This window comes from Hydra vulgaris, chromosome 13, assembly GCF_038396675.1.
Source record: "Hydra vulgaris chromosome 13, alternate assembly HydraT2T_AEP".
Taxonomy (NCBI): Eukaryota; Metazoa; Cnidaria; class Hydrozoa; order Anthoathecata; family Hydridae; genus Hydra; species Hydra vulgaris.
In genome coordinates, this window is record NC_088932.1 from 39,946,028 (window position 1) to 39,968,144 (window position 22,117).

At 26.7% G+C, this 22,117-nt stretch overlaps 1 protein-coding gene across 5 annotated transcripts in view; it reads right to left on the minus strand.

Moving 5' to 3' along the window:
* Positions 1-8,273, minus strand: part of LOC136089200 (uncharacterized) — a 52,659-nt gene extending 44,386 nt beyond the window's left edge. The window contains exons 1-3 of one of the 5 annotated variants that reach the window (XM_065814927.1): positions 8,156-8,273; positions 7,793-8,080; positions 7,391-7,484 (exon numbers count right to left, since the gene is read on the minus strand). The gene's annotated coding sequence lies outside the window, so the exon portion shown is untranslated. Of the gene's footprint in view, positions 1-6,552; positions 6,637-7,390; positions 7,485-7,792 lie in introns of those variants that run through there. The other 4 variants (XM_065814929.1, XM_065814928.1, XM_065814926.1 and 1 more) reach the window with 4 other exon arrangements.
* Between the last annotated feature and the right edge of the window lie 13,844 nt (positions 8,274-22,117).

A 22,117-nucleotide genomic window follows, 5' to 3' on the forward strand; every position in this document is an offset into this window, starting at 1 on the left:
AAACTTTTCAATAAGGAAATTAATTTGATTGTCATAGAAACTTTTACTTAATTAAATATAATATTTTAAATCCCCTATATATTTGGGGAGGTTGCTCAAAACGTACATGGTCATAATTTTTGAACTCTAAAAGATTATATATAAGTTTTTTTTAAAAGACTGTCTCATTTATTGCTCTCATTTTGGAAATGGCTCTGAATTTTGCAATTTTATTCTAAATTTTGTATTTTGGCTTTATATATTCAGCGTGGTTGTTGTTAAAAACCAATCTAACCAAAATGAAAGTTATTTCAGTAAATGACTAACTGTAATAATTGTTGTCTATAATAGAAATTAGTTTATTCCAGACATTATTTGCTAATAATAAATAAGCACAAAAAAAATTTCATTTCTGTTAGAGTGGTTGTTACCAGGGCCGACTAGGGTCATCTCGAAGGTATTTAAATGCCTTCGGGATGCCCTAGTTGACCCTAGTCGGCCCTGGTCGGCCCTGGAAAGGCAAAAAAGCTTTATTTCTAAAAAGTTATAAACCCTAACTTGGAAACCTATCAAAGCAAAAAAGCTTTCTTTCTGAAAAGTTATAAACCCCAACTTTAAAGAAAAAAAATATATTAGAGAAAAAATAATAAGGGTGCGACTTCCTTGCCCATGAAACAAATTTAACATGCATGTTCATTGGGACTACACAAATGCGCTCAAGAAAAAGTAAAATCAAAGTAAAGTCTGAAAGATAAAGTAAAATTGAAAAATAAAGAGACATAGAAAAGTGGCGTTCTCCATTTTGCTTTGAAAACAATTTTAAGATGTACTTTTATTAAATCTACACAAATGCTGGAAGTTTGAGAGCTCAAGCTAGTCTTAAAGGTAGCGAAAAATCAATTGCAAGATTCTGGGACAACTGATAGCCTACAACCAACTTGTAAAGTCAAAGTAACGTTTGAACAAAATTACAAGTTTATTCTAAAGCACTACTTCAATTGAATAAGATTTTATTTTTCTAGTTATCCTTATGTGGGTTGGACACTAACGCAACAAAAAGAAGGTTATAAGGGTACCCACAACCTAAAGTAGAAGATTGAACATCTTTCCTTACCATCTTTTTTAAATAGGTTGTTTAAAGATAACACGCAATAAAAGATTATAAATTATCTAATAACTATCGGATACAAGTTACATCAGGTAGTTTAAATGACATATAATTTTTTGAAAACTGTTTTAGCAGTCAATGTCCTTGCAGATACCAAAAATGTTATATTGCGTAATATTACCCTAACAAAATACTTGACAAAAAAAAGATACTGGAGAAAAAGTGCGCTCTAACAAATAGTGACATAGTCAAGGTTTACACATGCATGAATTACCCATGGGTTAGAAATTGTGCCCCTTCGCCCCCCCCCTTCCTCCATCTTTGCCAAATTTTCATTACGATCACTAACCTTTTTCTGCTTAACAAAAAAGAAAAAAAAATTAATGATTATTTAGCAGCCCCTATTAGCGCTGACACGGGAGGGAGCCCATCTCTACACTACTGGTATACCCGCATGTTGACTATGCCCACATATTTCAGAGTAATCCCTGAAGTATTACCTAGAACAACAAGCGATGGATTTGAATACGCTACCTATCTTAAAATTTATGTCAAATCAACATGAAATGACTTTCTTTGAGAAAGTGAATAATAATACTTACCTTTTACTTACTAACAAAGTAATGTATAAAATTTCAAAGATAAAATTTACTTTTATTTATAATTGTAAAACACAATATTTTTCATATTACTTTTATGTAAGCTGTTTTTGCTAATTAGTTTCTTTTACACGTAAAAATAATTTGTTGTTATAATGTAGTTTTATTATACTTTGTAAAGTAATTGTTAAATTTTTCAAATATTATATTTACGTAAGTTTACTTTATAAATGACTTTTTTTGCATATAAAAAGTAAATTACATTTCGTTATAAATTTTTTACATAATTATAACCAAAATCACTTTTTAAAGTTACCATTACAAGTAAGTTACATTTACAAGTAAAAGTAAAAATGCAAATAACTTTTACCTGTAAAAGTAAATTACTTTTTCAAGTTACAGTTATACTTTTTTTAAAACTTAATTTCAGTAATTACCGTAATTACGGTAAGTTTTAAGCGTTATAAAATTTTTGTAAAAAAAAAAACGAAGTTTTTTTAAATGAAGTAAATTATATATTTTTATATTAGTTATGCAAAGTATTTTACTCCTAAAAGTAATTCGTGTTTTTGCATCAAAATAATTATAATAACAAAAAGGTATATATCTAACATTTATATATATACCAAGTATGCATCTGATTTTTTATGTGTATTAGACGTCTAGAATAAAGGTTCTCAATAGCAAGACTGACTTCAGTCTTCTGCGAGCTTCCTATAACTACAGACTAGTACTTCTCTTTACCAATTTTACACAAATTTTGTTTTTATCATATTTAAATACAAATATTATTTTGAAAAGTGGTAAATAAATGTAAAGTAAAACATCTCACATTTTTATTTATTGTATTTTTCTTATTAATTGGAAGAATATTGAGATATATTTCTCGGATTAATTTTTACGTTTACATTATTAAATTGTAGTACTTGGTATTTATTTTAATCATGTCTTGGAGTTATGTGCACGTATATTTTATTCACCATCTTTAGCTTTTACTCAACCAAGAGCCCCAAGGCGGGGAATTTTTAAGTTAGAGTTTCTCTCTGCTACCTTTCGCCTAAAAAAGCAAACTTACAAGGCAGCATGGCATAGGTTAGTTACTACCTAGTTAGTTAGTACTTTATTTAGATTCTGGTGGGGTAAGGGAGGGAAGATGCATACCCCATCCACCCTTGGATCCGTCACTGTCTGATTTGTACTTATCAGTTAAGTAACTTTAATAAGTACTTACAGTAAGTACTCATCAGGATTAAACCAAATACTAGAAAAGTAGTTAGTAAGTTTTCTAGAATGATGCAAACAAAAGGCTATAATTTTATTATACACCATGTTTTATTTAATCATACGGAAGACAAGTCAGCTAAACCTAAAGCTTGGTATGCGAAAATTGCGTTTTACGGAACTGAATTTTGTCCTATAAGTTTATGCCACATTTATTGAACTTTTTTTTAGGTAGCGTCAGATAAACGGTTTCTAAAAGTGTTTCAGAAACATATATAAAATTATATTTGAAAAAAAAAAGTTAAAATTCGTTTTTATATGTCATTTATAAGTTTTTGGTAAACTTTGTGTTGAGTTTATTGATATTGAAAATTAGGTTGTTGTTCTCACATCGACTTGTTGTTAAAGATATGCTCAGATATTTAAAAAACCTATCCAGATAGTTTTTGATGCACATTTTCTATGTACTTGCTAAATTTCTTTAAAAAAATATGTAGCAGACAGCCTAAAAAGTATAGCACTTTTGGTACCTAATTATTGTTTTTTAGAATTCGGGGCGGATTTCTATAATTTTTTTTTTCTAATAATACTTTATTTATATTATTTTTACTTTATTATTCTTAAATCCTTATATGCATAGGTAATATTTGTGTAATAAATCTGATGCATTATTTTCCAGAAATGATTTTTTTCCAGTGAATTTCAAATCAACAAATCTAAACGGTTTAAATAAATTGTTCACTTTTTCGAAACTTTTTGTATAAATAATGTAATATTATTTCGATGCTCTTTCACATAATTCATAAAAAAAAAGTAAGAGTAATATACGTAGAGCACGCCTTGTAAATTTCAAGGACCATTTTGATCACGCCAAGCCTCTTTTATATGATGTGAAAGCACTCAATATATACGAGTTAAATGTTTTTAATATTCTTTGTTTTGTGTATAAATGCACGACCCACCTATCACCCGTTTCTTTTTGTTGATTATATTTACAAAGAGATAGAAATAAATATATTTTAAGAAAAGATAATTTAATTCGACAACCGTTTTCTCAAGAATGTAATTTTGATTCATTTAAACAAAATCTTAAAAAACTCATTTTTTACACTGAAATTATACTTATCTACTTTTAAGTTTTTGAAAATCTCTTATCTATATTAGTATATGTATGTATTTAATGTATATTATTTTTTTTTTTTTTTTTTTTTTTTTTTATCAACAAGCAATTATTTAACATGGTTAGTTTTAGTGAATTAATTAACATGTTTTAGTTTTTAAGTTTTAGAACTCTTCTATTGTAATATTGTATAGTTCTTTTAATTTTAATTTATAGTATTATATGATTTATATTATTACTTTATATGCTTTTATTATTAAATTTAATTTTGTAAAACAAAAAATTGAACCAAAATAAATAAATAACAAAAATAAAAACAATGAAAAAAAAATAATAATAATAATAAAAAAAAAAGACAAAAATATTAAAAATATATATACATAACAAAAAGAAAATAAAAAAGAATAGATGTAAGCGTATCTGCCAATATATGTATGTAGGCTACGTTAGGAGGCGAACCATCCTTTATTAGTGGGTTGGCGTTTTTGCCTTCAGAAACGTAAACTTTATTTTATATATTTGGCATTGGCTTAGCGTTTTTTATTGTGAAAAGCGTAAACGGAAATTTGGTAACTTGGCTTAATTCACAGCGATAACCATTGAAATGTATTATATTTAGTCTAAATATGGGGTAATATTGATTATATTCAGGATTATATAGTAAATAATATATAGCAATTAGTAAGATTCAGTGATTATTTTCGACAAATTAGAATCAGTGTGCAAGAGATTTATCTAGAAAATTGTGACTATTATTGCTCGCATGAGTTAGCTGTTTGGAAGACACAGTAATTTGATTGATGCAAGCCATAAACACAACAGCTAGAGGAAATAATGATTAGAAAAAAAAAAAAAGTTCTAATTTTTTCAATAGCAGTTTCTCTGTTACAAGACCTGATGGTCTGCTTTGAGTATCCGCGTTCTTTATAGTTATTTTTATTCTTTATTTCTTAATGACATCTTGACTTGTTAACTTTTCTTTTTTTATATTATTTGTATCTGAACCATAATTATTGTAATAAAGAACAATATATATATATATATATATATATACATATATATATATATATATATATATATATATATATATATATATTTATATATATATATATATATAAACATATATGTTATTTTATATTTATATAGATATATATAATATATAATATATATATATATATATATATATATATATATATATATATATATATATATATATATATATATTTTATTATATATATGTATACACACATATATATACATATATATATATATATATATATATATATATATATATATATATATATATATATATATATATTTATTATATATATGTATACACACATATATATACATATATATATATATATATATATATATATATATATATATATATATATATATATATATATATATATATATATATATATGTATATATATATTTAAACAACTTTAAAAAGTATTCTACACAATAGATTTAGTTAAGTGATTTTCTACTAATATATATGTATATATATATATATATATATATATATATATATATATATATATATATATATATATATATATATATATATATATATATATATCCTACTTATTATCAAATAAAATTAATAGGAATTACACTTCCTTTTTTTTATGAATTATGTGAAAGAACATCGAATTAATATTACATCATATATATAAAAAGTTCCGTGTCACAAGATAGAGCCGAAAATATTTATCCTCGAAAATATCACCGAAATATTTCACAACCAAAAAATTTAGAACCGAAAAGTATACTTTCATTGCAGGATCGAATTACAAAATCCTTTCTTGCGCCGAAAGTTTTAGAACCGAGTTTTACAACCGAAAAAGTTTGGATCGAATTACAAAATCCTTTTTTTTTTATTTTAATTTAATTTACAAACTTTATTTCACGTTTTTCGATCGAAAATTCGATCGAAATTTTTTCGGTTCTAAAATTATTTATGACATTTCGATTGATAATTCGATCGGAATTTTTTCGGTTCTAATTACAATTATGACTTTCGATCGAAAATTCGATTGAAATTATTTCGGTTTTAGTTTTTTTCGTGAATATTTTTGGTTGTGTAATAAATTTCTCATATTCGGTTCTAAATTGAAATTTACGATTCGGTTGAATCATGGGACGCCAAAAACTCGAAGAAGTGAAAATTTTATTATATATAAATGCATATATACAGATATATATATATATATATATATATATATATATATATATATATATATATATATATATATATATATATATATATATATATATATATATATATATATATATATATATATATATATATATATATATATATATATATATATATATATATATGTATATATATAAACCGTTTAGATTTGTTGATTTGAAATTCACTAGAAAAAAATTCATTTCTGGAAAATAATGTGTCAGATTTATTACACAAAAATTATCTATGCATGTAAGAGCTCAAGATTAAAATAATTAAAATTTTGTGTTAAAACATAAAAAATAATATAACAGAACCTACAACAATGAACCCGATCTTACTTGTCGCTTTTATAATATTACCAACTCCCACTTATACATATACTTAGATATACACACATATATAAAAGAGAACACTCGTTTTCAGTGCCTTGTTATAAAATAATATTTTTTGATTGGTCAATAAATGTGTATTTTGCAATGTCTTGATGTTTGTATTAATCGCGATTCAGATATTACCGTTTACCATAACGAAACATATACCGGTTAATTTAAAAACATTTACTTTTACTTTTTATAAAATCATTCTTAATAAAACTCCTATTGACCGCTTCTTTAAAAAACATAATACATGGACTAGATATTATGAAAATATTTAAAAAATATAAAAACTGAAATATATATCTTTTTGAAAAATTTCGAAAAAAATTTTATTGCCTAATTTTTATAATTTTTGTTATGATTTTTTTAAACTTTATTTTAATTGCTGTAATGTAACCTACATTCTTGTGGGCATTCTAATGATATTTTTTTATAAATAGATTTTCTAAATTCAATGTCGCAAAAAAAAAGCTCAATAATATTTTTTGAAAACAGATCAATGATTAAAAACAATTTTTTTTAATACATAATATATATATATATATATATATATATATATATATATATATATATATATATATATATATATATTCATATATATATATATATATATATATATATATATATATATTTATATATATATATATATATATATATATATATATATATATATATATATATATTATGTATTAAAGATATAAAATCTAATAAAAGTTGTAAAATTAAAACTTATAAAAGAAAAATCAACAAATTTGCTATTCAACAATTTAAAGACTCACTGTCGGCACAAGAGTGGGATAAGGTATACCAAGAATGCAATCTTGGGCACATTAACTCTGCTTATAATAACTTCGAAAACATTTTACTAAAAAACTATAATATGCACTTCCCAATTAAAGTAAAATTAATAAAAGAAAAACATATAAAATGTCCATGAACACCAAAGGTGTTAAAAAATCCTCAAAAACAAACAAAAACTTTATATTAAATACTTAAAAAATAAAAATTCGGCAAACCTAAATGTTCACAAACAGTATAAAAACTTGTATGAAAAAATTAAAAAAATTCAAAGAAAAACTATTACTCAAATAAAATAAAAAGCACAAATGGTGATATTAGGAAAACTTGGTATATCATAAAAGAAATAATTGGGATAAAAACCTGCAAAATAAATAGTTTACCTTCTCAAATTGTCATAGATAATAAAGAGTATGACAATAATAATGCAATTTCAGAAAAATTTAATAGTTTTTTTGTCAACATAGACCCAAGTCTAGCTTCAAAAGTCAATTGTCCAAACAACTCATTTGAAACTTATCTAACTAGTGTCAACAACTAATTAATATTTAAAGAACTAAAAATTGATGAACTCGAAAATGCAATAAACTCTCTTAAAACAAACAAGCCTCCAGGTATAGATGACATTTTCAGTAATATTGTCGTCAATGTCTTTTCGGAGATACGCAAATCTATTTTCGAAATATTTAAATCATCAATTATAACAGGAACTGTACCAGATAAATTAAAAGTAGCTAAAATTATACCTATTTTTAAAACCGGTGAAACATTTCTAATAAACAATTACAAACCAATCTCAATAATTCCAACCTTTTTTAAAATACTTGAAAGAATAATAGATTATATGAATAGCTAATTCAAAACAAGTTCTTAAATAAAAAACAATTCGGCTTTCAAGTACAGCACTCTACAGAACATGCAATTTTAGATTTAGTTAAAAACATAAGTAATTTTTTTAATAAAAAGCAATTTGTATTAGGAACTTTTATAGACCTATCCAAAGCACTTGACACAGTTAATCATGATATCTTACAAAAAATAAAAAAATAAAAAAATAAAAATTATGATATATATAAAATAAAAATATATGTTAATATATATTTTCAACAAAAAACATATATTTCCGACGGCAACGACAAGCAAGTCCCTAGTAGCCCTGTGGTGCGACGGACTTGCGTATATTTTTTAAATGCATGGGTTAATAGCCAGCACTTTATATTATAAACCACGAATTTTTAAGTTTATTATTTTAACTAGCATTTGTTAAAATGTCAAACGCGGAAGCGTAAAACAGCATTGTTAACGCTCTTTAGATATTGTAAATATTTGTGGTGGACATTTATTTAAACTGGAGACATGTAAATATTATTTGTTTTTGAAATATATAATAATGGTTGTTGTAAAAAAAAAATTGAATAAAAAAAATATACTGTACCGCATCAAAATGAATATTTTATATAAAAGTTTTCTCGGAGTAAAAGAATAAACTAATAACACCACAAGAATGAGTTTTCATTGTTCTTGAGTAAATATATTACTTTCTGTTTAAGAGATTAACAAAAATTAAAAAATTATGAATATAAATTCAACAATCGGATTATCAACGCTGAAAACTATCAGATCAGACAAATGTTGGTGCCTGCAATTTTTTTCAAAACATAAAGCCGCGATTCCTAGCCCCTATAACATTTTAAAGTTACGTTACGTCTTAATCGGTTACAATTGGTAACAAGGTTACATTCTCTAACTTTTAATTAAATATTAATTAAATAAACTTGATAATGCAGTAAATGTTTGTTTTATATTGCTGTATTGCTAAAAATCATCTTTTATTTTACTTTTATTGTAAAATAGCTTCGTCTCAATTGGTTACTTTGTCACGAAAAAAAAAAAATTCTCAATTCGCAACGTTACGTCTCAATTAGTTTTTTTTAAACTTTATAAAGTGTAACCAAATAAGACGTAACGTAACGTTACTAAATATAGATTCGAGACGTAACTAAACTACGTGACGTGAATGGGTTTCATTAACGTAACATTATGTCTTAATTAGTTACACTCTAACAAGTATCAAGATAGAGGTAAGGTAACGTAAAGTAAATTAATTTGTGACGCGTTAAATTTGCAAATTGGTTTTGTGGTTTATCCTCCTCCGGCTAGTTGCCATATAGAGGCCGCATTACCAAGGACCGCAGAGTCAAGTTCGGCTCCTAAAGGAGCGTCATAACTCGGCTCTACGGACCAAGAGTAGAGTGATTTTTAGAAGAACGAAGATATGTTAGAGTGAAAGATAGAAGTAGTCGATTTAGAAAGATAGCATAGAGACAACGGACAGGATTGCACGCGGTGTTAGAAGGTGCAATTAAAAGTTGCTCGCGAATTGGTTTTTAATTAATACGTAACCTCGCGTGTTTAGAGGTTACAGTAAAACTAATATATATTAAGGAATTAGATTGCTTGTGGGTTAGTTTTTTTTTAAAATAAACTTTTTTTAATACAATGGTCTGGACAAATGTATTCAGGGCATTTACAATATTGTTTATTCAACAAATTTGTTAATTACTGTAATTCATTTATGAGTTATGGTTTTCAACGATGCATTTGTCAAGACATAAGTAACTAAAAAAAGTTTTAGAAAAATATTTTTTTGTTAAAAATTCAAATCGCAAAGTTGCAATTGGTTAATTGCAACTTCGCGAATCGAAACGCTGTTTTTGTGACAAATTTGTTTTAAAAAAAAATTAGAACTAATTTTTTGTATATTGTTAAAAGTTTAAAAAAATACCAGTATGGTTTTTTTAACTTATAAATATAAATTAAAAAAAAACCATGACACTTATAATTATAACAGTGCACTTTTAATAAGTGTAAACTAAGACGCAACATAACGTCAAAAAATCTATAGGTATTTTAAATGCGTCTGACATTTAGATTATATAAAGTTACATCACGTTTTATTTGATCAAAAGCTTTTAAATTTATAAGTGTAGAAAATAATCTTTATTAAATAAAAGCCACAAGCAATCCAATCTAATTAATATATATATATACTTAATTCTTTTTAAAAAAGATATCTAATAATTTCAGGTTCTCATAAAATAACTAAATCAGATTGCTAGTGGGTTTGATTTAAAAGGAAACTTCTTTTAAGTCTTATAAATCGTTAATCGTTAATAAATCCGAAGACGGCATATTATAACATTTTTAATACTCCAGTTTTTTTTGCAACTTTTTTGATTAAATTTAGATTTCAATGCGGTAGAAAAGTATTATTTTGAGGTACATGAAACAATACACAGTTGATGTATGAACACTCCATTGCGCCTGTACCTTATATTTATATCTGTAAATCGTCAATTCGATTTGGGGGGAGGGGGGATCAGGGCTCAATTATAAAAGAAAGAAGACACTAAACTAAAAAAAAGGTAGGTACGTTAAAAGCGTAGGTTCTTTTATTGAGGTGGAGGGTACTAAAAAAAGCGTATATCAAAATTATAAAAGAAGACACTAAACTAAAAAAAAGGTAGGTACGTTAAAAGCATAGATTCTTTTATTGAGGTGGAGGGTATTAAAAAGGGGGAGGGGAAGAAGGATTGATATAAAAGCGTACGTACTTAATGAACGACTCCTAATTAGAAATACATTTATACATATACAATTAGCAATGATAGTTAAAATTATACTTGAGTTTTTCGGCTTTTAAACTAGACATTAGGGGTGTTCAAAAATTTTTTTATTATAAAACGAAAATACACTAGAAACCCAATATGGAGCAAATATGAAAAAAATACAATTACAAAAAAAAAAATTCTAAAAATATTGACATTTACCTTGTGCTCAAGCAGCAAAAAACCCCGGAAAATGCGCTAAATTGTTTCCAAATTACTTGGCTTTGAGCGCAAGGTAAATCTCAATATTTTCTGAAAACAAAATTTTTTATGTGATAATGACCCAAATTTTTTTTAGATTGTTATGTATTCCGTTTTTTTCATAAATGTTGTTTAAGTTAAAAAAGAAGAATTAGGAAAAAAATAACTATGGTCAAATTCGCAATAAAGTTTTATTTTTTTGACTAAATTTTGCGAAACTTTATTTTATTTTAAAGTACAAATACGAAAAAACCAGAATACACAATAATCTAAAAAAGAAATTGGACCATTATAATCACATTAAAATTTGTTTTTTACAAAATATTGAGATTTATCTTGCGCTCAAAGTCAAATAATTTGGGGACAATTTGGGGCATTTTTCGAGGTGTTTTGCCGCTAAATTTATTTATTTTGTCAAAAAAAGTTTTACTGTTGTGCTAATGTGATTTCAATAATTATATAATTAGATAAATGTTTTTTTTTTTTTTTATCGATTCTATTCCTTTAAAGATGTAGATTTTATTTTTATATTTTAAAGATTCTCTGCAGCTAAGATCGCAAAAACGCATTAACGTCCATAAGGTAGCAGAGGCGCTCGGGGATTAATTAAAACGAATGCCAATGCATTCGTTTAATTAATGCGCAGAAATCAAGGCAGAAGCCAGACTAATAGGCATACCTAGTCGGGCACCAAAGAAGGCTAGTATTGCACCTGAATCTATTGGTAATGATAATTCTGACAGTAACGCCTTTGATTATATTTGCAACGATGATATTTCGTTTACCAAAGACAGTAATTAGAGGCAAAATGTACACAGATTATATTATTACTATGTTAATTATTTTTTTCGTTATAATAAACTTCTGAATTAAATGCTTTTTTCTGATCGTCATCAATAAATTTTATTTGAAATTTGAAATATATATGTGGAGGAGAAAGGAGGGTAATCAGAATCGATCGATCCCCCTTTATTTGCAAATTCTCTTTATTTCAAACAACTTTTAAATGTAAAATTAAGAAAAATTTATATTTACTATTATAATCTGCCTTTTTTCTAGAAATTTTCACGTTACGGGTCCGTATATATATATATATATATATATATATATATATATATATATATATATATATATATATATATATATATATATATATATATATATATATATATATATATATATATATATATATATATATATATATATACGGACATATATATTAGTGCAACAGTTCTTTTGTTTTTATTACCCCACAATCAAAAATGTGTTTATAATGTCCATTTAGACAATCTTTTCAATCCCTCATTTTCACTCATGTGTATTACGGTAAGATTTAGTTACAAGATGTTCCGTATTAATTAAAAATTAATTTGCGAACAAATTTTAATTGCACCTTCTAACATCGCGTGCAATCCTGTCCTCTGTCTTTATGCTATCTTTCTAAATCGACTACTTCTATCTTTCACTCTAACATATCTTCGTTCTTCCCAAAATCACTTTACTCTTGGTCCGCAGAGCGGGTTATGATGCTCCGTTTGGAGCCGAACTTGTCTTTGCGGTCCTTGGTAATGTGGCCTCTATATGGCAATTAGCCGGAGGAGGATAAACCACACTACCAATAAAGATGTTATATTAAGTGTAATACAGTAAGCTTTTGTTAAAATTACTGTAACGTAGTAAGTAAAAATTAATTCTCGAATTTATTTAATCGATTTATTCGTATTTTTTCGCGAACTTATTTTAATTGCACAACCTTAACACCGCGTGCAATCCTCTCCGCTGTCTCTATGCTATCTTTCTAAATCGACTACTTCTATCTTTCACTTTAACATATCTTCGTTCTTCCTTAAATCACTTTACTCTTGGTCCGTAGAGCGGGTTATTACGCTCCTTTTGGAGCCGAACTCGTCTTTACGGTCCTTGGTAATGTGGCCTCTATATGGCAATTAGCCGGAGGAGGATAAACCACAAAACCAGATTTAGTTACAATCAAATTATATAAGAATTTTTATTAGTGTTGATGGTTGTTGTTTCAAGTTTGAGTGTGATTGCTATTGTTGAAAAAGTATCTGTTTACCCCTTACACTGTAGACGAAAGTTTCTGTTGTTTAGCCTGAACTGTTGCGGCTATAAGTGTAAGCTGTGACGACAATGTAAGCTAATTATAAATTATGCAATTGCATACAATAATTCAATATGTCGCAAATTGAATGACGCCGTAGGTGACCATGATCACACCTTATTAGGTCTAAATGTTACGTATAATGCGTTATACGTAAAATCTCGGTTACGTAAAAATTACATTTTTGCACGTAACGTTACGTTACCATGTTATGTATTGTTACGTAAAATATTACGTCTCGGTTATGTAAAAATAACGGACATTTTGCACGTAACGTAACGATTCTCGTTTACGTTACAATACGTAATGTAACCTAAAAATGTTATAGAGGTTGGCTTCAGACGTTCAAACGACGTCTTTTTTAATTGTTTTATGTCAGAAATTCAAGTGTTTATTTTTGTGTCAAGAAAACGGTTATAAGATGAACGCTTGTACATTGATATTGATGTATATTGATAAGAAAATTTTGCTAATTATATATATATATATATATATATATATATATATATATATATATATATATATATATATATATATATGTATATATATATGTATATATATACATACATATACATATATATATATATATATATATATATATATATATATATATATATATATATATATATATATATATATATATATATATATATATATAATAATAATAATAATAATAATAATAATAGTATATATAATAATAACAATAATAATAATATATATATATATATATATATATATATATATATATATATATATATATATATATATATATATATATATATATATATATATATATATATATAGTATTGTTATTATTATTATTATTATTATTGTTACTATTACTATTATTATTATTGTTATTAATATTATTGCTATTATTGTTATTGTTATTATTAGGGTGTGAAATCTTATTTACTGTCATATCGGAGCTTAAATTTTCTGAATCTAAGTTTTGCTCGTATTAAACCATTACTTGATTTTTTATGGGATAAGGACATAGATGCTTCCGTCACTATTTTTACAGAGCGTTTGCCTGCCTGCTTATGACGTTATAACTTTAAGTAAATTAAGTTTATGCGGCCCTGAGACTCAATAACCTCGTTGATTTCCTGATTAGTGATGTGTCGAAGAATTGGTGGATTGAAATAATTTTGTTGCCAATTAATGAGCTCAAAATAAATATTGGCATCAAAATTTATATCAAACATAAGAGGTATCTCTCCTATATGAGGCGAATTTTGTTCTTTAAATATCCTTCTGGCAGCGTGTTTCCTTACTGTTTTGTGTTTATCACACAACATCGACAGAAGCAAATTTTCAGGGTGGGAAAAATTGGCATTACGTTGAATTACGGAATCTAACATTAGTTTAAGCTGTGCTGGCAGATATCGAGAGCATATAATTAATTTCCAAAAGTTCTTAGAACCATCATTGCAAGTTGAACTTGTTTTTATTTGAAACCATACTGGAGTATATATACTTTAACACAATATTCAGCTAATAGTTTTAATTCATTTAATGGATTTGATGTAGAAATATATAATCTTAATATTCTATTTGCTTATGTTAACCATCGGGCACAAGACATCTTACCTGGGGATCTGTAACTCAAATCATCCGAGCATTTGCCACTAATAAATGCTATTGTTACTTCATATAAGTATTTTTGATCTGTACTCAGATCTTCATATGTGACTTCTGGAAGTTCGCTTCATACTTTTTCATAGTTTATTATTGGTAATTTTCCACAACTTTCGATTGATTTGCCAATAGGACCAGAATATTTGAATGCGCCAGTGGTAACACCGTCTAATTTGATAAGTAAATGTCTTATTGGCAAATTGTTTAAATGTAGGATGCAAATAATCTATTGTAAGGGGTATTGAAGCCTTTTCTCGTAGATTTTAATCACGTCGTTGAGTTTTACTGTGTTTGTCACCGTACATGGCAATTAACAGTCATCAAATCATCTAGATTAATTATTTGTAACAACAGAAGCCCATTAATTAATGTTTCAATACTTTTGGCAGTACAACAAATTGGCGTAGCGTAACCAATATAAAATGAATCTGGTTCTTTAACAATAGATATATGCTCCTCACTCACTGTTTGTCTACACCTTTTTACTCCTTTCTTTACAATATTTAGCGTCTTATCTTTACGTTCATCAACGTATAAAGCAGGTAAATGATGCTACGTTTGTTGTTTATATAATTCATTACGTTCTTTTTTCCTTTCCCGCCGTATTTTTGATTTATCGAAATATTATCGTGTAATACTGAAGAAACAATCGCAGCGGCTGCTTTGTCGGAAATACCGTAACGATCGGAGATTTTTGACAACATAGGCAAACTTTTAACTGCATTTTTTGTTGTTTTCTTTTTTTGTGGTGTGGAAGGTAAGTTTAGCCTAATAGGTAAAGAAATATTGCTTCAGACTCATTTGAAGACGACTCCAGCTCCTGCTGTTCAATATTACACTTCCATTGAACTTTGTGAATTTGTAAACTAGATTTGTTCGTCTTAGAGACTCTTGTTACCTTTTTTGTAATTTAGTTGAAAGATTACGATATATTCCACCAACTTGCATCTTCTTTTTTTGTCTTTAATCAAGCAAAAACTTCGGCTCTTCTTTTGGTACCCTTTTTTTCTTGGACAACAAAAAAACTGAATTTGTTTACATTTACATGAACAAATGATGAATAAAACTCTGCTATTCTGTATAAAATCCTTTTTTGATCAGCAGATAATCTTTTTATAGATTTAATGACGTTTTTGCATTTTAAATAATAAGCCTATAATAGCCGAAATAGCTGAATTACTCATGTGTGTAAAACCGAAAAAAGGGATGATTTTCTCCAAACATCTCCTACTTTTTGCAACACAAGTTCGGCAATATTTAAAGTTGATGGTTTATTTATAGTATTTCGACTAGTTTTAAATTGCAATCTATTTCATTCGTAATATTTCATGACATCCTCAAAGGTAGGCAATACATTGTCCTTAATATATTATATACTCCCGATTATAGGGCACTGATAACTTTGTAAATTCAAGTTTTGTAAATGATTTATTTGCTAGTGTAGAGAAAATTATGGAACGAATGTAAACGCACACACAGCTGTATTCTTATAATATATTTGTTGCACTAAAACCAAACTAAACAATTACGATATAAGATGACGCAATACGTACGCAACCACTTTGAAGTACCCTCTGAAGTAATAAAAACAAAACTATTTGTTAACAAGGTGGGCTCAATAACTCTATGTCACTTAACAGTAACACTGTGATATGCGTTTAGTTCACAAAGTAAACTTTTTAAATGGTTTACGCTGTAGTGGCTTCAAGCCACATTTCAATACGTTTATATCAAACTTTGGGATCAATGCGCGGGCTGTTACACTAAAAATAATAATAATATTTAACAGATTTGTAACTGAACCAACAAGACACCATATTTTCACTATTACAACTGGATTTGAGAAAGAAAAAAATTCGACCTACAGTATATATATATATATATATATATATATATTATATATATATATATATATATATATATATATATATATATATATATATATATATATATATATATATATATATATATATATATATATATATACTGAGGTGCCTACTACTGTTTACTCAAGTGGCAGCTGCCTTATAAAAATCAAAACTGGGGGAAATAGAAATTTTACTCAAAACTCGGAAAGAAAGGGGGGGGGGAAGGGGGAAACGAAAGGGGGAATACATATGCAATTGGGTAAAACGCAAAATTAATTTACATAAAAAAATAGTTCACTTGAATCAAACGCATCAATCGTAAAAAAATTGAATGTCAGTCAATGTCGAAAATAAATCAAAAAAAAAATCGAATGTCAATATTCTTTACTCGGTTTCTTTAAAAAGTTGTTTTTTTAAAAAGACCCCTGGTATAGGATTTTATTACCGTTTATGCTTGTTATTTAATTATTAAAATAGCGTTATAATAAATAAAAATGTTTTTTTTTAAAAATGGTTTTTTGATTTCTTCTCCTTCTAATTCTCGTAATTTTTTTAAAAAACAAAAATTTGAGTAAACTTTTTATTTCATCAACTACGGAACATCAATTACGGAAGGGGAAGAAATATTTTATCCCACCGGAATATTTATTCGAAAATTTTTTAAGGGGGGAATCGTTTACAGGTACATACTTACCGGGGGGATAGAGTATATATAATTTACAGTGTTGACTGTTATATAGTGTATTGAATGTACGTTTTCTTAAAATATAATTTCTTATTATATATTTAATATAATATCATGGCGGAAAAATGGTGAAAAAGGTCCAGTTGCCGGGTAATTGGTGAAAAAGGTCCAGGTGGCGGATAAGTAGTGAAAAAGCTCCGGGTGGAGGTAATAGTTATACATATTTAGTTTATGAAAATAAATTTGAATAGGCAAATAATTAAAATCAATATATAACAAAAAATAATTAATGAAAAAATGGCGCGAACAAAGGAAATGTCAAAAAGCGAATCTCAAGAGTGTCATCGTATAAAAAGGATATATAAACAACATGGTAAAGATATCGCCAATCAGAGGTCGTGGCTAGGTAGACAGATGTTATTGTTAAAAATTTAAATTGCAAAAGAGTTTGGTACGGTTTGAAGCTAATTTATTACAGTTTGGTGATAAATTAGTTTCAAGAAACTGATAAAAAATCTTTTTTTCAAACAAAATAAGTTTGGAAAATAGTATATGTTGCAATTAAAAGGTATTTATTAAAAAGTTATAAACATCTTTAAAATTAAAAAAAAATTTAAAGTCTAAAAAATAGAAAAATAATGTTGCATTGTATCTAGTTTGATAAATTGTGTCAAGGTCGTTGATGGACGTTGTTTAAATAAATTTAAAAAATGTTTTTCTTAAAGTTCCAATTATTGTTTATATGATTCTGAATTTTCATTGTCGTCTTCAAGTTTGTTGTCAATAATGCTTGCAATGCGAGTAATTCTGCACTATGCTGTTGTTGTTGTTGTTGTTGTTGTTGTTGTTCTTTAAATTTAATTAAGTTATTGTCGTCCTCAAGGTTATATTCACAAGTAAAATAAATTTTTTTTGTAATATGATGTTGATAAATATCAACATCATAACAGATTAAAAAAACAACATTATTCTTATAATTTGTTGGATGTTTTGTAAAACTTTGACGTCTTTTTTAAAATTCCAATTTTTTATTTGGCCCATTTGTTTTTTCTATTTCGGTGGCAACATTTCTTTTCCATTTTAAATTCAGGGCAGTTTTTTGTTAAATTTTTCATCAGTTGTCACACTAAAGGTTTCGAAAAAGATTTGATTCGTGTTAAAATTTTAAATTTAAAACGCAAACAAAAGATAATGTGTAAATGTATTAGTTATTTTTAGATAAGGAAGGAATAATTTAACACAATAGTATTGGATTACTATGCACACAAGATTAAAAACTGCTGTCGCGGTTCAGTTTTTAGCCTTTTCTATCTGGCAATCTTTTGAGGGTATCTACAACGCAATTTTCTAGTTTATTCTCAGCTTATTTGGCCATAGTCTCTGACTTTGGCTAAACTTATTATTATTATTATTATTATTATTACTATTATTATTATTATTATCTTTTTTTTTTTATAAAATAATAAATCTTTACAATTTTATAAAGTTAGATTATCTCAGGTTGACCTTTTTTTCTTTTACAATATGTAAGTTATCTATAATATATCAATATATATAAGTTATCAATGTATAGGTTATCTTTTACAATATATAAGTTTTACAATATTTGAATCGTATTTTTTTATAATCTAAAATAATAAAATATTAAATTACATAAAGAGACGTGTATAAAAGCATGCGTATTAATCACGAATAGTCAAGTGCAAAAGGTTAAAAAGTTTAAATTAAATATTGTCCCCCATCTTATGAAAAAATGAATGACAGTTTTCATTGCTTTATAGTGTTTCATGTTTACATAGTAATTGAAAGGTTTTTTAATATTCTCAAGAAAATAAAAATGTCTATATTTGAAAGACATGTCTATAAAACATAGACATAATTTCTATCTTTTAGAAATTGAAGGTGTCTCTTTTTACAAGATAATGTGTCTCTATTTTGAAGAAATGTCTATATTTTTTTTAAATATTGAAAAGCATGAGTATTAAATAGATAATATCTTAAAAATAAATAAACTGTTAAAAAATGAACTAAACCAGCTAGGTAAAGTATTAAATGAATTTTTTAATTTACTTTTGTGAATAAAAATGTATATTTAGTCAATAAAAAGTTATCGATTTACCTAAAAAATAGACATATTAATATGCAAATCAAATATTATGATACATCGCCCTTCTGGTGGCGAAAAATAATATCTTGGACTTCCAGCCAATCGCTTTAGCATACTATAATAGTTATTTAAGATACACCATACTTTCACTTTATTTTTAAATCAAATAGCTTCTTCAGTTTAGGCTGTAAATCAAGTGCCCAGAGTTACCTGTCGTCCGGGGCTACCCAATTTGCCCCTACCCAAAGAATATAAAAGTTACTGACACTATAAATTATCATACATTTTCATCATAATATTTTTTTAAATTTATTTGAGTAGAAATGTTGTGATTGCAGCCTTTTTTGAAACACGGTATTTAAAAAATAAATTAAACATTTATAGTAGTTACAACCCATAGCTAAGAAGACAGATAAAAAACTAAAAAACGCAAAAATGTTCAGCTATAGCAGCTCAGTACTTTTTTTTAAACCAATGTTATTTAAACATTTTTTGTCAGCCATTCGTCCAGACTTACTTTGAACTTGTTCGAATTCTTGGATTCTACAACAATACCAGGAAGTTTATTTATATATGTTTGAGAAGAAATGGATCCTTGGATTAAAGATGCCTAAAAGTCCTTTGATTTGCGAGGGGTGAAACACTGCATCCTGATTTTATGTTTGTGGCCTCTAGGTGAAGAACGTGGGCTATCTAATTTAACACTTGACTTTAAGAATGGTTTGACATAAGGATTGACAAACTATAAATGGCCTAATATCTTGTATAAATGAATCGAGTATCATCGTTTTCTTCTTAGATTTAAAGTTGTTAAACCCATTTTAACTAGCCGCTTTTCATAACTACCCAGTCGGCAAATTTAGTTGTAAATGCGCATTAGAAACTTGTTTAAATACGTATCGATGTGGTATGTATGTTAGCCATTTTATCGTGTCGAACACGCATTAGAAATACGCATTAGATGCGTATAAAGACAGGTATGCAATACGACGCCTACTGAGTATCAGACTCGCATTTGAAACTCTTGTAAACACGTATAAAACACGATAACCAGAGAATATTCAATACGATATTTTCCTGGTATTACATGCGCATTTAAAACTTTCCAGAATACGCATTATTTACGAATATGTTAGCGATTTTATCGTATCAAACGCGCATTAAAAATAACATCAGATGCGTATAAAGACAGGTATACTATACGACGCCTACTGAGTATCAAACTCGCATTTAAACGCGTATAAAACACGATAACCAGAGACTATTCAATTCAATTTTATTAATTAATATGAATTCATAACATAATTATAATGACTAGCAGTAAGCAACCCGGAATACGGGTTATGAGTTATTAAACCATTAATAACAATAAAAACACATTAATAACTTGATATATTATCTAAAATATCAAATACAAATTTATCTATAAATATTTTAACTTTGACTCCGTATCATAATGACCGCATTAACATCAGTTGAGTTCTTTTTAAAATCTGTCACGACACAAGTACCAGAAAAGGAAAGTCAAGTAAAGCCTGCAAATATCTAAAAAAAGACAAGAAAAAAAAATTACTATTTTTAATTACAAAAGTACTATTTGCATTTTATTGTTAGTAGAATTAGGATAATAATAACAGAAAATATATGAACCTGTCATTTCGAAAAGGGCACAAGTCCATTTACTAGAACTTTTCAAAATCAACAAAAATATGACTTTTATTACAATGTCTAGGTTGCTAAAGAAATTAAACATAGAAGTAGATAAATAAAGAACGTATATAACTTATGTATTTTTAATTTTTATAAAAAAAACATAAATCATACAGAAATTTTTAATTCAAACTTATAAACTAACTGCTAAAAGTTTTGGACTTATGTCCTTTTCGAAATGACAGGTTCATAAATTCTGTCTACAGAATAATTAAAAAAGATTATAAAAAGGCAAGACAACACAATGTACACATTGTTACTATAGTAACGCTGGTAAATAACACCACAACTTAATAAGATATTTTATTAACTTAAATACTTGGACTAAAAAGATTTTATTTATTACGATATTTGAACAATCAAGGTACAATTATAGTTAAACAATTTGAGCAACTATATCATAAAATAGCAAGCAACTCGTAAAAATTTCTTATAAATGGTCATTATCATTTGTGGTATTAAGAAATACGTAAGAGCTCAGTAATTACATAAGTTTTATTAAATCTCCCTCTCATCTAAGAGAGAGAGAGAGAGAGAGAGAGAGAGAGAGAGAGAGAGAGAGAGAGAGAGAGAGAAAGTGTTTCCAAAGCAGCATGTTAACAAATGTAAAAAAGCACGGAATAAATAGTAGTCTCTGGTTTTATTATGTTACCAGTAAACAAAATTACTTTTACCTTGATTAAAAGCTAATTTCCAGCATTTCTTA